The sequence below is a fragment of the Syngnathus scovelli genome, unplaced genomic scaffold, assembly GCF_024217435.2.
Source record: "Syngnathus scovelli strain Florida unplaced genomic scaffold, RoL_Ssco_1.2 HiC_scaffold_30, whole genome shotgun sequence".
NCBI classification, from domain to species: Eukaryota; Metazoa; Chordata; class Actinopteri; order Syngnathiformes; family Syngnathidae; genus Syngnathus; species Syngnathus scovelli.
In genome coordinates, this window is record NW_026061392.1 from 360,567 (window position 1) to 376,644 (window position 16,078).

Sequence of the window (16,078 nt, forward strand, 5' to 3'; positions counted from 1 at the left end):
CAGAGGAGAGCGCGAACACAGTCCCCCACTACCAGAAATAATGCAGTCAAGATTCACACAGTAGGGGAATTTGCAGAGGTCAGCACAACCGTAGTGCAATGGCTGAGCCTCACATGGGGTGAACCACCTTCTTGATCATGGGCCGACGTCTTTACCGCACACGCCATTTTCAGTCACGGGCTTAATTGCTAAAAACGTGTGGCACACATACACACTCAGTGGATGAAACAGGATTCGTAGAACTGTTTAAGTCAAAGTCAAAGTCAGCTTTATTGTCAATTTGTCCACATGCCGAAGACATACAAAGAAACCGAAATTTCGTTCCCCCCTATCCCATGGTGACAAGACATGGCCCACAACAGACAAACAAGTAAACAAGTATAACAAAAGCGTGCTGAATAAATAATGAATAAATAACACAACAAATAAATAAATAAATAAGAGGAGCAAAAAAAGGAGCAAGTGTGCGTACAGCAGACATTCCAGAAAATAGCGCAACAGTGCCACACGCTACGCAGAAGGGGGTAGCGAGTTCAGGGCCCTAACAGCCTGGAGAAAGAAGCTGTTGGCGAGTCTGGTGGTGCGGGAGCGCAGGCTCCTATACCTCTTCCCAGAGGGCAGAAGGTCAAACAAAGAGTGAGCCGGGTGACTCACATCTCTGGCAATCGAGGTTGCCTTGCGGGCGAGATGGGAGGTGTAAATGTCCTTCAGGGAGGGGAGCGAAGCACCAATAATCTTACCAGCCGTATTCACTATGCGCTGCAGGGCCTTCAAGTTCTGTTCAGTGCAGTTACCACCCCAGACAGCGATGCAACTGGTGAGGACGCTCTCAATGGTGCCACGGTAGAATGTAGACAGGACTGCCTGAGGAGCACATGCACGCCTGAGCTTCCGCAGGAAGTACAGGCGGCGCTGAGCTTTCTTTGCCAGTGACGAGGTGTTTGCGGACCAGGAGAGGTCCTCACTGATGTGCACCCCCAGGAACTTGGTGCAGCTCACCCACTCCACCACAGCACCGTCGATGATCAGCGGCAGGTGTGTTGTGTGACCCTTCCGGAAGTCAACAACGATTTCCTTGGTCTTATTGACGTTCAGCAGGAGGTTGTTGTCCCTGCACCACATGGTCAGAAGGTCAACTTCCGACCTGTACCGAGTCTCGTCGCCCTTCGTGATGAGACCCACCAGAGTCGTGTCGTCAGCAAACTTCACTATGCGGTTGTCGCTGTAGGTCGCAGTGCAGTCATGCGTCAGCAGGGTGAAGAGCAATGGACTAAGCACGCAGCCCTGGGGGCCCCCGTGCATGCATTGCCTTTTTTAACCTGAGAACCCTAAAACTGTATGAATTTGTATTTATTGAAAACGTCCAACATTACCACTGAATAATATTTTTTTTCCTGAACAAGTTTTGAAAATGACAAATATATCAAATAACAATAACATAAACAGTTCACCGCCACACAGCCCCAAGCACCGGCATCGACTTCCAGGCGTGTGGCAGCGTGGACTTCCATCCCTGGAGGTGGCACTTCCAGCCACAGAGGTCGAAGAGAGCTCCATAGAATAGGACCGGGTGTGCGTGAAACATATAATAGTTTTTCAAACCTTCTGTGTCACTCCAAATCATTAAATCCTTCAAACTAGTGGTAGAGTGTCCGCCCTGAGACTGGAAGGTTGTGGGTTCAAACCCCGGCCGGGTCATACCTATAAAAATGGGACCCATTGCCTCCCTGCTTGGCACTCAACATTAAGGGGTGGAATTGGGTGTTAGATCACCAAATGATTCCCGAGCGCGGCACCGCTGCTGCTCACTGCTCCCCTCTCCCCCAGGGGATGGATCAAAATCACACGGGGATGGGTTGAATGCAGAGGACAAATCTCACCACACCCAGATGTGTGTGTGATGATCATTGGGAAAAAAAAACTCTCCGTCCTCTGTGTCACTTACAAGCAAAGCCACTAAAGATGCCGGTAGTACATGGGGCCCTTCGTCATCTTCGTCATCCCGTGATCGAATCCTTTGTCCTTTAAGTAAACAACCGCCGCGCCGCTGATGTCACTTGCAGTTCAAACTACAGTAATCCCTTGCTACATCACGGTTCGTTTATCCATTTTTCGTTTTTTTTTTTATTTTAAAAATTTGTGACAAAAAATCACGTATAAGTTGCTCCTCAGTATAAGTCGCCCCCCCACCCAAACTATGAAAAGAAACGTGACTTATAGTCCAGAAAATACGGTAATGACAACACACAATACAACAAAACACAGCACAACAATACTTACCTTTCCTTTAAAATCTTTTTCTCTACCTAACACAGACAGATAATGGGAGAACGTGTCACAATGTGAAGGAGATGTATTGGGTAATGCAGAAACAAAATAAAAACTATTATTTAATGTTAGACACATTATCCACTAGGCTACTTTCCTCTTGACATTCATTAAATTGACAACGAAGGGACTTGAACCCCTTAATCTTCTGATCCAGTCAGTTAACTCCACTTGAATCTAGGCTGTAGATTTACTGTATATGCTCAAAAATCATTGCACTGCTATCACTTGTCAGAATTTCCTGTATGGCTATCTGGCCTAATGGATAAGATTTCAAATCTAAACAGGTATTCATGTCTAGTGTATCATCAAATTGAAAGAGGAAAATATGTCACGGTCGGGTGTGGAGCATGGAGCAGGACGACCAAGTGCAGCCCGGACCAGGGTCCACCGAAGCAACTCAAAATACAGACTCGGTAAACTGACATGACCTAAACAATAACTTGACTGACCAGGACGTGAAACAAGAAGACAGCAGGACACGACGGCACCAAGACAGCACGCCAACACCGAACGACAGCAACCAAAACCAAAACCAATGATCCGACAGGGAGAGAGGGGCAGACAGGACTTTTATACACGACAGGTAACGAGAGGCAGGTGGGAACAATCACACTGATCATGGGCACACAGGAGGGGAGGGGCGAGCACACAGACAGAAACCAAGACAGACACATAGTGGAGCAGTTGGGGGCGAGACGTGACAGAACCCCCCCCACAAGGGACGTCTCCCGACGTCCCAAAAAAAAAAAAAACTAGGGGAACCGAACCGCGCCGCACTCGGGCGGCGACTTGGGGAACCGAACCGCGCCGCACTCGGGCGGCGACTTGGGGAACCGAACCGCGCCGCACTCGGGCGGCGACTTGGGGAACCGAACCGCACCGCACTCGGGCGGCGACTTGGGGAACCGAACCGCACCGCACTCGGGCGGCGACTTGGGGAACCGAACCGCACCGCACTCGGGCGGCGACTTGGGGAACCGAACCGCACCGCACTCGGGCGGCGACTTGGGGAACCGAACCGCACTCGAGCGGTGACTTGGGGGAACCGAACCGCACTCTGGCGGCGACTTCGGGGAACAGATCCGCACTCTGGCGGCGACTGCGGGGACAGATCCGCACTCTGGCGGCGACTGCGGGGACAGATCCGCACTCTGGCGGTGACTGCGGGGACAGATCCGCACTCTGGCGGCGACTGCGGGGACAGATCCGCACTCTGGCGGCGACTGCGGGGACAGATCCGCACTCTGGCGGCGACTGCGGGGACAGATCCGCACTCTGGCGGCGACTGCGGGGACAGATCCGCACTCTGGCGGCGACTGCGGGGACAGAACCGCACTCGGGCGGTGACTGCGGGGACAGATCCGCACTCGGGCGGTGACTGCGGGGACAGATCCGCACTCTGGCGGTGACCTAGGGGACAGAGCCGCACTCTGGCGGTGACCTAGGGGACAGAGCCGCACTCTGGCGGTGACTTCGGGAACAGAACCGCGCTCGGGCGGCGACTTGGGGAACACAACAGCACACGGGCGGCGACTTGGGGAAACAGAACCGCACTCCGCGGAAACTCGGGGAAACACAACCGCACTGGGGCGGCGCCTTGGGAAGTCTGTACCGCGATCGGCGGCCACTCACAAAGTCCGTACAGTGATCGGCGACATTCGGAAGGCGGGGCTGTGCGCGGCGGCAAGAGCCATCACGCGCCGCAGCAGAGGGAGCGGAGCCAGGGACGATCGCGGGTCCGACGCAGCTGGCTTGGATGTCTGGCGACGTTCGCGGGTCCTGCGACGCTGGGGTGGAGCCCGATGGCGGCCGTGAGTCTGATGACGCCGGGGGGGCACTCCGATAGCGGCCGCGGGTCCGGCGTCGCGGCAGCGAAGTCCGACGACGGTCGCAGAGCTGATGGCGCCGGGGGGGAATTCCGATGGCGGCCGTGAGCCCGGCGTCGCTGGAGCAAGATCCGATGGCGGCTGCAAGCCCATGGCGCTGGAACATGCTCGGATGTGGATCGGGCGTCGCAGTGGGAGCTGGTGGTGAAGGGTGGTCCAAGCGCTGGCCGCTGTGATGGTCGGATCATTCTGTCACGGTCGGGTGTGGAGCATGGAGCAGGACGACCAAGTGCAGCCCGGACCAGGGTCCACCGAAGCAACTCAAAATACAGACTCGGTAAACTGACATGACCTAAACAATAACTTGACTGACCGGGACGTGAAACAAGAAGACAGCAGGACACGACGGCACCAAGACAGCACGCCAACACCGAACGACAGCAACCAAAACCAAAACCAATGATCCGACAGGGAGAGAGGGGCAGACAGGACTTTTATACACGACAGGTAACGAGAGGCAGGTGGGAACAATCACACTGATCATGGGCACACAGGAGGGGAGGGGCGAGCACACAGACAGAAACCAAGACAGACACATAGTGGAGCAGTTGGGGGCGAGACGTGACAAAATATAGGTAAACTGTTTTTGTGCTGTTTTGATCTTTGTTGTGGTGACCCCAAATGTCAGTGACAAAAGCCAAAAGAAAGAGGCACATTTTTCATCTGATGTACAATTTTTAATTTGTTTCTCTTGACTCCAGTTGAGCAACCTGTGCTTGCTGATATTCACAATCCCTGCTTACTTTGCTGCCCTACCCCTTAAAAGAAGAAAAAGTTATTTTAGTCTGAGCAACCTGCTCCCTACTGAAAATAGGGTTTTCAACTAAGGTTTCCAACTAGGACTAGGGTTTCCAACTAGGGCTAGAGTTAGGGTTAGGGCTAGTTTGGACTAGGTATATAAAAAGTCTGCCCCACCTGAGGACCGAACTCTTGACCTTTAGATTGTGAGACTGGCATGCTAGCACCTGCATTAATGAGGCTGTGCATTTACAGTTTTACAATTCTTTTTTACTGTAAAATTGATCCAACCACCGGCCATTTCAATCAAACTGAACTTCACAGAAAGATAAAGTGACTTTTAGTCTGAGCATTCTGAAACTAGGGTTTCCAACTCGGGTTAGGGAAGCCAACTAAGGTTTCAAATTGTGGCCAGGGTTTCCAACTGGGGCTTCCAACGAGGATGAGGGTTTCCAATTCGGGCTAGAGTTAGGACTATATAAAAGTGTGCCCTGTGTGAGGGTCGAATTTACGACCTCCAGATTATGAGACTGACACACTACCACTTCCGCGAACGAGGCTATGCATTTGCAATTTGTGCAATTGTTTTTTACTGTAAAATTGATTCAACCACCGCCCATTTTGATCAAACTTAACTAGGCTAGGGCTAGGATTTCCAACTAGGACTAGGGTTTACAGGTAGGGCTAGATTTAGGGTTGGAATATATATAAATCATGCACCGTGTGAGGATCAAACTCTCGACTTTCAGATTACGACACTGACGCGCTACCGCCTGCGCCAACGAGAATTTGTGGCACCTGTCTTAAAATTCTATTTTACTGTAAAATTGATTCAACCACCGGCCATTTCCATCAAACTGAACTTCATCAAAAGAAAAAGGTACTTCTGTCTGACCATTCTCAAAGTTGGGTTTCCAACTGGGGCTAGGGTTTCCAACAAGGGCTCGAGTTAGGGTTAGGACTAAATAAGACATAGCCCCATGTGAGGGTTGAACTCACGACTTTCAGTTTACTAGACTGACGCGCTACCGCCTGCGCTACCGAGGCCATGAATAGTTGGTTTTACAGAGCTATTTTACTGTAAAATTGATTCAACCACTGGCCATTTCAATTAAACTCAACTTCACAGACAGTAAACCTTATTCTATGTATTATTTATTATTCTTTTCTATACTGTCAGAAAGGTTTTGGTTTCTGATTTCTTTTTTGTTGTGCTGACTCCCCCCCAATCTCCATTTTCAGTGCAACAAAGTGACAAAAACCAAAAGAAAAAATGCTTTCTCTATTGCACACTAGAGCCAGCATTTCCAACTAGGGCTAGGGTTTCCAACTAGGGTTCCAACTCCGGGTAGGGTTTCAAACTAGGAATTCCAACTGGGGCAAGGGTTTCCAATTAGGGTTTCCAACTCGGGCTGGGGTTTCCAACTAGAGACAACATTGGACAGCTGCCACTTGTTGGGAACCTTTAAATGTTTAGTCTTATCAACGAATGTGTTTCAGAGGCCAGATTTAAAACGTGGCTTCTGGTTTTCGTGAACCAAACCCATTAAAAAAAGTGAAAGAATGAAACAGTTCTTAATAGGAGAAGCCTGGTTAGCTCAGGTGGTAGAGCATGCAAGTCTTAATCTCAGGGTTGTGGGTTCTATCCCCATATTGGGCAGCCCACACTTGTCGGGAACCTTTGATTCTTTAGTCTTATCAATAGATGTGTTTCAGAGGCCACACTTAAAACATTTCTCTATTTCCCCTAACCCATTCAAAAAAAATGAAAAAATGAAACAATTCCAAGGTCGAAAAGCCTGGTTAGCTCAGTGGGGAGAACATGCGACTCTTAAACTCAGGGCCGTGGGTTCGGTTCCCACATTGGGCATCCTTGCTTGTTGGGAACCGTTAAACAGTCTTATCAAGGCCACACTGAAAACATGGAGTATTTCACATGGCGATGTGGCCTAATGGATAAGGCACCTGACTTCGGATCAGACGATCCCTTTCATAGTCAATTTAACGTGTCATGCTTTGAAATCAAAAACTTGACTTCAGTCTGAACCAACTCTTGACTGATTGATTGAACTTTATTCATCCCACAGCAGGGAAATTCACTTGTCACAGCAGCGCATATCAGTGCAATAATAATACGAGTGCAAGAATAAAACAAGTGCCAGAATTACAAAAAAGGGTAAATAACAGACAAGGATAAACACAAGTGCTGCTAGTAGAGACGAAACACATTCATTTTATCAGGCGGCATGCATGTTGTAAAGTCTGACAGCAGAGGGAATGAAGGACCTGAGGAACCGTTCCTTCCTACACCGAGGGTGCAAAAGTCTGCCGCTAAAGGAGCTGCTCAGGAACCGCACACTCTCATGGAGGTGGTGAGAGGTGTTGTCCATGATGGATTTAAGCTTAATCAACGTCCTCCTCTCACCCACAACCTCAATGGAGTCCAGGGGACAGCCCAGAACAGAGCTCGCTCTTCTGAGCATCTTATTCAGTCCCCCCCTGTCCCGGTCACTACTGCCCCCACCCCAGCAGACCACAGCGTAGATGATGGCCGAGGCCACCATAGAGTCATAGAAGGTCCGGAGGAGAGCCCTGCACACACCGAAGGACCTCAGTCTCCTCAGCAGATGGAGGCGACTCTGGCCCTTTTTGTACAGGATATGGGTGTGATCAGTCCAGTCCAGTCCAGTTTGTTGTTAAGGCGAACACCCAGGAATTTGTAGTTCTCCACTACCTCACTGTCCGATCCCTGGATGTTCATTGGAGTGAAGATGGGTGCTGTCCTCCCGAAGCTCACAATCAACCCCTTCGTCTTGCTGGTGTTGTTCACCTGATGCTGGTTGAGCTCACACCAGCTGACAAAGTCCTTGATGACCAACCTATATTCCAGATCGTTCCCCTCTGCGACATTTCAAACAATGGCCATGTCGTCGGAGAACTTCTGGATTTGGCAGTGTGCGGTGTCGTGGGTAAAGTCTGACGTGAACAGGGTGAAAAGGAAAGGAGCACCCTACCCTGGGGGACACCAGTGCTGCAGTGCACCACGTCGGACTCACTGCGATGTAACCTCACAAACTGCGGCCGGTCGGTGAGGAAGTCCGTTGTCCATGCAGTCAGGCACTGGTCCACACCCGCCTTCTCCATCTTCACCCTAAGCAGTGACGGCTGGATGGTGTTAAAAGCGCTGAAGAAAACAAAGAACATGATCTTCCCAGTGCTCCTGTTGTCCTCCAGGTGAAGCAGTGTTCTGTGCAGTAAATAAATCAATGCATTGTCCACCCCAACACCAGGCAGGTAAGCAAACTGCAGGGGGTCCAGCTGCGCTCCCACTAGTGAACGCAGGTGACCCAGGATGATCCTCTTCATAGTCTTCATCAGGTGGGAAGTCAAGGCAATAGGCCTGAAGTGGTTAGGCTCCTTGGGGCATGGCACCTTTGGTACAGGGACCACGCAGGAGGTCTTCCACAGTACTGGGACCTTGTTCAGGCTCAGGCTTAGGTTGAACAGGTACCTGACCACACCACTCAGCTGGTCCGCACAATCCCTGAGCAGTCTCGGCCAGATGCCGTCTGGGCCCGGGGTCTTCCCTGCTTTGATCTTTCTGAAGTGAACCTGAAGATCTGTAAAGAAGAGGGGGATGTCGGAAGACCGGGGTGATGGAGTGGAGACAGGAGACAGAAGAGTGACTCCGGGGGAGGGGGTTGGTGAGCTGGCGGGGGGGCTGGAGTGTCGAAGGTGGTAGAAAAAGATGCGGAGCGAGGTGAAGGGGTGGGGGGGAGGCGGAATCAAATCTGTTGAAGAACAGATTGAGTTCATGCACCTGTTGGATTTTGTCCACAATTTAGGGAGTGCACTATCTGCGCCTCACGGCAAAAGTCATTGCCAATCACCAGTTATCCAATTTACTCACTGTGTGCTCGTTTGATTTCTTCAGATTTAGGAAAATGCTAAGACACTGAAGCAGAAATTAGACTTACACAGGTTGGTTGAGTTCAATCACAATTCTTGTTCAGAAAGCTCTGTCTTCAGGAAAGTACAATACAGCGCTGGGCCTTTCAAGAGCGCAAAGTCTCCATTCAGAAAAGGCCACCTTCAAGGTTCTTTGGTCAGCTTATATTCAGTCGGCCAGTGTGGGCCGAGTTTGATGGGTGATGAGTCTTTGGGGTGGGGCAAGTTCACAGGAGAGTTTGATTCCATGGGAGTGGGTGCTGGTTCGGTGAGAGCTGGTTCCGTGGGGTTGGGTGCTGATTATGGGAGATTCGATTTGTGGGGGCTGTTGTTGTCCTTTCCGTCTTTCAGCCTTGACGATCGTCTTTGGCTTGGCTGTCTCCCTCTGGCACCTGCTGGTTTTATCTCCAAGTGACCTTCCTGTAAACATTCTTGCACATATACTGTTCCACCTCATCCATTCATCATTCTTTCAATTTTGTCATTTTGTACGGAATTATGTGAGCTTTTGGCTGTGACATCATCTACCTATTTATTAATGTTCCCTGACCATGCAAAGTTTGTACTCACCACTTACCATGTTTTTGTTTGTTTGTTCTTTTGATCTCCATGTACTTGCTTACGTCATCATATTCTTAGTTTAATCATGCTTTCAACCATATCTTTTCTTTGTTAGGCAAAATATTTCCCTCTGTCCAGAACGTTCAGTAGTAATCGAAAACTGGTGTCTAGAATTAGTCAAAACATAAGATACAATCAAGTACTGAACATTTTTAGACGACTTTGGCAGTGTCCGTGATTTAGAAAATCATCAGGCATGCATTGAACAGTTCCTTAAGGGTCATTAAGCTATTCAGGCAATATATCAAAAAACATTTGTTATTTCAAAGTGCTCAGAAATATATATATCAGATCATAAAGTTATAAAAACCTTTCTCATTACCACTTATCAAAAATGTCTAGTTATGTCTGTAAGGGAACGGACAGTACAGCCAAGTGCGTAGCGACGGACTTTATTGGAGAAGGGGATGATGGGAACAGCGGGCGCTGGAGCGGCGATCGGGCTGGAGAGGACAAACGATTCTGCGGGGGTTCCAAGTAGTCAAGCGGGTCCGTAGCTTCGGGACTGATGAGCAAGGCAGCATCAAGGGACAGACTGACACTCAGGTCTGCGCTGGCGGCGCTGATATAGTGCTGTCCATGAGCCCGTGGCAGGTGACGGCGATTCCATTGACAGGGGGGTGTGGTCCTGTCGCCGGTGGCACCAGCACGTGACAGAACCCCCCCCACAAGGGACGGCTCCCGACGTCCCCAGGAACCAAAAACAAAACAAAAAAAACAAAAAAGGAAGGCAATTCCCCGGGCGACCAGGTGGGGGGGTCAGCACACCGCCGAAACGTCCGACACCTCGCCAGACGCAGGATCGACGGACGCGGGAGCAGAAGACCCCGGTACCGGCGGGCAAGACCTCCCCTCGTCCCTCCTCGGGCGCCCGCGCCGAGGACCCGGTTGGTCCGGATGGCAGCGATGGAACTCCGTGATGAGCGAACGGTCGAGTATCCAGCGGCTCGGAACCCAGGAGCGGTGCGCGTCGTCATAACCCTCCCAGTCCACGAGGTATTGGAGACCACGACCGCGCCGCCGCGATCGGAGCAGGGAGCGGACAGCGTAAGCCGGGCCCCCCTCAACGAGCTGGGGCGGCGGCGGCGGAACGGGCGCCGGCGCCAACGCGCTCTCATGGATGGGCCGCACACGGGACACGTGGAACGTGGGGTGAACCTTCAGGGACTCTGGAAGGAGAAGACGGACTGCGGCCGGGCCAATCACCTTCTGAATAGGGAACGGTCCAACAAAGCGGGGCGCCAGTTTGCGGGATCCTGCTCGCAGCGGCAAATCCCGCGTCGAGAGCCACACACGCTGCCCCACTCTGTACTCCGGAGCCGGTGTCCGGTGCTTGTTCGCCTGGCGGGCGTAGCCTGAAACAGAGCGGAGAAGAGTGACCCGGGCCCTCGCCCAGGCGCGATGACAACGGCGGACACAAGCCTGGGCCGACGGGCACGCCGCACCACGCTCCTGGTGGGCGAACAAGGGTGGCTGGTACCCGAAGACGCAGTGGAAAGGCGAAAGTCCAGTAGCCGAGCTGGGGAGGGAATTGTGAGCGTACTCTACCCAGGGAAGCTGTTGGACCCACCCGCGCTGGTCCCCGGCGGCCATGCATCGGAGAGACCTGCCCAGTTCCTGGTTCAGGCGCTCCGCTTGACCGTTGGACTGAGGGTGAAACCCCGAGGAGAGGCTGGCCGTGGCGCCGAGGAGTCGGCAGAACTCCGTCCAGAAGGTGGAAGCGAATTGAGGTCCTCGGTCTGACACGATGTCCTGTGGGAGACCGTGGTGGCGAAACACCTCCCGCACCATGATGGACGCCGTCTGCTTCGCAGATGGGAGCTTAGGCAGAGGGATGAAATGCGTCATTTTGCTAAAACGGTCCACCACCGTGAGGACCACCGTGTTTCCCTCAGAGGGGGGGAGGCCCGTGACAAAGTCGATCGACAGGTGAGACCAGGGACGCTGGGGGACCGGCAAGGGTTGAAGCAGCCCGGCCGGAGGACGAGTAGACGTCTTGTAGCGGTTACAAATTGAGCAGGCTCTGACGTAATCGCTGGTGTCCACTTGCCAGGTGGGCCACCAGAAACGCTGTGCCACCACGTACCTCGTGCGTGCCGCGCCGGGATGACAGGCCAGGCGTGAGTCGTGCGCCCATTGCAGCACGGACGACCGCAGACCTTCAGGGACGAACAGGCGACCCTCCGGGCAGTTGCTGGGGCCGGGTTGATCGCGTGATGCGGCTTCCACTTGGCGTTCGATCTCCCATGTAAGAGCCGCCACCCGAACTGAGCTCGGGAGGATAGTGGGAGGCGGACCCTGTCCCTCCTCCCCCCCAGGAAACAAACGCGACAGGGCGTCCGCCTTCGCGTTACGAGAACCCGGTCTATAGGAAAGAGAGAACTCAAACCGGTCAAAGAACAGAGCCCACCGTGCTTGTCTTGCGTTCAGCCTCTTGGCCGATCGCAGATACTCCAAGTTGCGGTGGTCGGTCCAGACGATGAACGGAGTGGTGGCGCCCTCCAGCCAATGCCGCCACTCCTCCAAGGCCAACTTGACGGCGAGGAGCTCCCGATTCCCGATGTCATAGTTTCGTTCCGAGGCCGACAGACGGCGAGAAAAGAAGGCGCACGGGTGGAGGCGATCGTCTTGGTGGCTACGTTGAGACAGCACCGCCCCGACACCCACGTTCGAGGCGTCCACCTCTACCACGAACTGTCTGTCGGGATCGGGAACCCTGAGGATGGGAGCGGATGTGAACCTCCTCTTAAGCTCCTGAAATGCCCGTTCTGCCCGTTCCGTCCATTTGTACGGGGAGGCGGGGCTGGTAAGGGAGGTGAGGGGCGCGGCCACTGTGCTGTATCCACGGATAAAACGGCGATAAAAGTTCGCGAACCCTAAGAACTGTTGCAGTCGCTTGCGTGTTTCGGGAACAGGCCATGACGTGACCGCTTGCACCTTCCCAGGGTCCATCTCGATGGATCCCTCACGCACCACATAGCCGAGGAATCTGACAGAGGAGGCGTGGAACTCGCACTTCTCCGCCTTCACGTAGAGCGAATTCTCAAGGAGACGGCGCAGCACCGCCCGTACATGCTTGATGTGCTCAGGGAGCGAGCGTGAGAAAATGAGGATGTCGTCTAAATAAACGAACACAAATTTGTCCAGCATGTCTCGTAGCACGTCATTAATCAGTGACTGGAAAACCGCTGGGGCGTTGGTGAGCCCAAACGGAACCACCAAGTACTCGTAGTGTCCGCTCGGGGTGTTGAAAGCCGTCTTCCACTCGTCTCCCTCCCGGATGCGGATTAGGTGGTAGGCGTTGCGAAGATCCAGCTTGGTGAAAATGGTGGCTCCCTGAAGGCTCTCGAAGGCGGAAGACAGAAGAGGCAGAGGGTATCGGTTCTTCACAGTGATCTCGTTTAGTCCCCGGTAGTCGATACACGGGCGTAGCGTGCCCTCCTTCTTCTTCACGAAGAAGAACCCCGCTCCCGCAGGTGAAGAGGACGGTCGTATGATACCGGCTGCCAGGGACTCCCGGATGTATTCCTCCATAGCCCGGCGCTCAGGAGCGGACAGGGAGTAGACGCGTCCTTTGGGAGGGAAGGTGCCGGGTAACAGCTCGATAGCGCAGTCGTAGGACCGGTGTGGAGGAAGAGAAGTGGCCCTGGCTTTACTAAAAACCTCCTTGAGCTCGTGATAAAACGCTGGGACATTGGGGATGTCGGGACTGTACCTCGGCGGGGCTCTGCTGAGTGGGCTGGTGGCCGCCTTCAGGCAGCGTTCGCTCCACTGCCGAACAACCCCCACCTCCCAGTCCAGCACCGGGTTGTGCTGCCGCAACCAAGGGTGCCCCAGTATGAGCTGCTGTCCTGGGAGGGAGAGAAGAAAAAACTGGATGGTCTCGTGGTGATTGCCCGAGAGCAATAACTTAATTGGTTCCGTCACGAAAGCCACCTCGCCGATCAGACGGCCATCAATGGCACGTGCGGGAATAGACGGGCTCAGAGGGAGGAAGCCGACACCCCACTTGCGTGCCAGGCTAATGTCCATGATGTTCCCCTCCGCGCCGGAATCCACCAAGGCCGCCACGTTCTGGTCGCCCGCCGCGAGCTGGACGCGTGCCTGTAGCGTGAGCGTGCTGGGGCTGGGAGAGCCGGTGCTGGTCGAGCTCACGCGGATCCCCCGACGCCGCGTGAGCTCCGGCCTCTTTAACGGGCACCCCGCCACCCGATGGCCCCCCTCCCCACAGTAAAAACACAAGCCCAGTGAGGGGCGTCGACGGTGCTCCTCCGAGGGAACCCGAGCCCCTCCCAGATCCATGGGCTCGGCGGGTGGTGTGGTTGGCGGGTCCCCAGCAGACGGAGGAATGTGACCACACGGGTTTCGCGGGGACCTCCTCTCCCGATCGCGCCGCCGCGTCTGGATCCGCCGGTCTACTCGGGCCGCCAAGTCCATCGCGCCCCTCAGGGTTCGCGGGCGATCGTACGCAACCAGTCCATCTTTCATGTACTCAGCGAGTCCGTTTAGGAAGGTGCTAACGAGCGCCGGCGTGTTCCATCCGCTGCTGCCGGCCAACGTCTGGAACTTAAGGGCGTACTCTGCGACCGATCGGCTACCTTGACGCAGCGTCGCCAGTTCCTCGGCGGCGTCCTCGGCGGCGGATCCCAGGTCGAACAGGCGGAGCAATTCCTCCGCGAAGGCGTCGAAGGAATCGCAAGCCGGGGCCATCCTTTCATATTCGGCCAGGCCCCACAGCCGCGCCTCGCCCGTGAGGTGGGTTAGGACGAACCCGACCTTGGCTGATTCCGACGAAAACGTGATTGGCTGGAGGCTGAACATTATGCGGCAGTTCGTCACGAATGCCCTCACGTGCTTGGGATCGCCGTTAAACTTCTCGATGTTGCCAAGGCGGGGCTCCGGGACGTCCACGAGCGTCCTGGCCTCGGCAGACGAGCGGTGCGGGGGTACCGTGACAGCCGGGGACGCAGCCACCGACAGTCTCTGGAGGGCTTGGGCCATCTCCTGCTGCTGTAGCTGTTGCTGCTGACCAACCTTGATCAGGTGCCGGATGTCGGCAGACAGGCTGCTGACGGCGGTCTCGGCTCGCTCCAGTCGACTCAATGCCGTCTCGTCGTTCGCTGGCTGCATAGCGTTGGTCAGTCTGTACTGTAAGGGAACGGACAGTACAGCCAAGTGCGTAGCGACGGACTTTATTGGAGAAGGGGATGATGGGAACAGCGGGCGCTGGAGCGGCGATCGGGCTGGAGAGGACAAACGATTCTGCGGGGGTTCCAAGTAGTCAAGCGGGTCCGTAGCTTCGGGACTGATGAGCAAGGCAGCATCAAGGGACAGACTGACACTCAGGTCTGCGCTGGCGGCGCTGATATAGTGCTGTCCATGAGCCCGTGGCAGGTGACGGCGATTCCATTGACAGGGGGGCGTGGTCCTGTCGCCGGTGGCACCAGCACGTGACAATGTCTTCTTTATTGATTTGGTGTGTAGGTATAATTATATGTTTAAAATGTTTCTTTTATTTATTTAATATGTGAATATACTTGTCTGCTTATGTACTTTATTCAATGAGGTTTGAGCCAGGGCTGTGGACTCGGTCGGATTTTTGCACCGAGTCCGGCCTCTTGACCACCGAGTCCGAGTCCGGGTCCCAGTCCGGCTGTCAATTTTTTCCATTAATTCATGTGACTGCTTCGTCTTTAGTCAAGGCTAATTTAGATCAAAATCTATCAGAACGAACGCAACTGCTTTCACACTGGCTGGTTCGGCTTATATAGGATCCCTTGCTGAGAGGGCGGACGTAAAAGTGAGGCGACGTTCCAATCGGACGTCGGATCGATAACATTTTCCCTGCCCCACCGGAGTTGTGCTAGTTCATAACGTAGATCACTCGAGGCATAGTCATAAATGTACGGTTGACAATTTAACCGATAGAAGTGGATACATTGGAACATAACCTACACTCTAATATATTATTTGACATGGTATTAAATGCGTGGCTTTACAAAAATGGTCATTGAAGCCCACCCTTAGCCCTGAGTGCCATTGGCATGAGGCAAAACGCTTGAAAACACTCTTGCCCAATTAAATAACCATTCTGAAACACGGGACATGTAAGATAATATTTTTTAATCATTAATTACACCATTATAGCTCAGACATTTATCTAAACACAAATAATTAGTGACGACCCCACAACTATCGAAACACATCAATGATATAAGCTGGGTGACATAATCGTCCTTGACATTGGTACATAATGTAAACATTAGCCTAAGTGCAACTCAACGTGGCCGCATTGATCGTAAGCAGGGCTGTGGACAGTATTCCTACTCGCATTCTGAGCAGCATGATGAAAATAAAATTGAACGTGATTTTTTTATTGTCGGACTCGGTGGACTCGGTCAAAATCAGCACCGAGTCTGAGTCCGAGTCCGGCAAAAATGACAGAGTCCGACCGAGTCCGAGTCCCCGAGTCAGAGTCCAAGTCCAGGAATATAGGTACGTTTTGTGTGCCAAATCTTCATTACAGCCAATAGCAGATTTCTGATTAAAGGTAC

The 16,078-nt window shown here is 53.2% G+C and overlaps 1 non-coding gene across 1 annotated transcript; it reads right to left on the bottom strand.

Annotated features, from left to right (window-relative positions):
* On the bottom strand, positions 1–166 carry LOC125966044 (U1 spliceosomal RNA). Its single transcript, XR_007480023.1, has one exon. It is a non-coding gene; the product is annotated as a U1 spliceosomal RNA (small nuclear RNA).
* Positions 167–16,078: the final 15,912 nt, after the last annotated feature.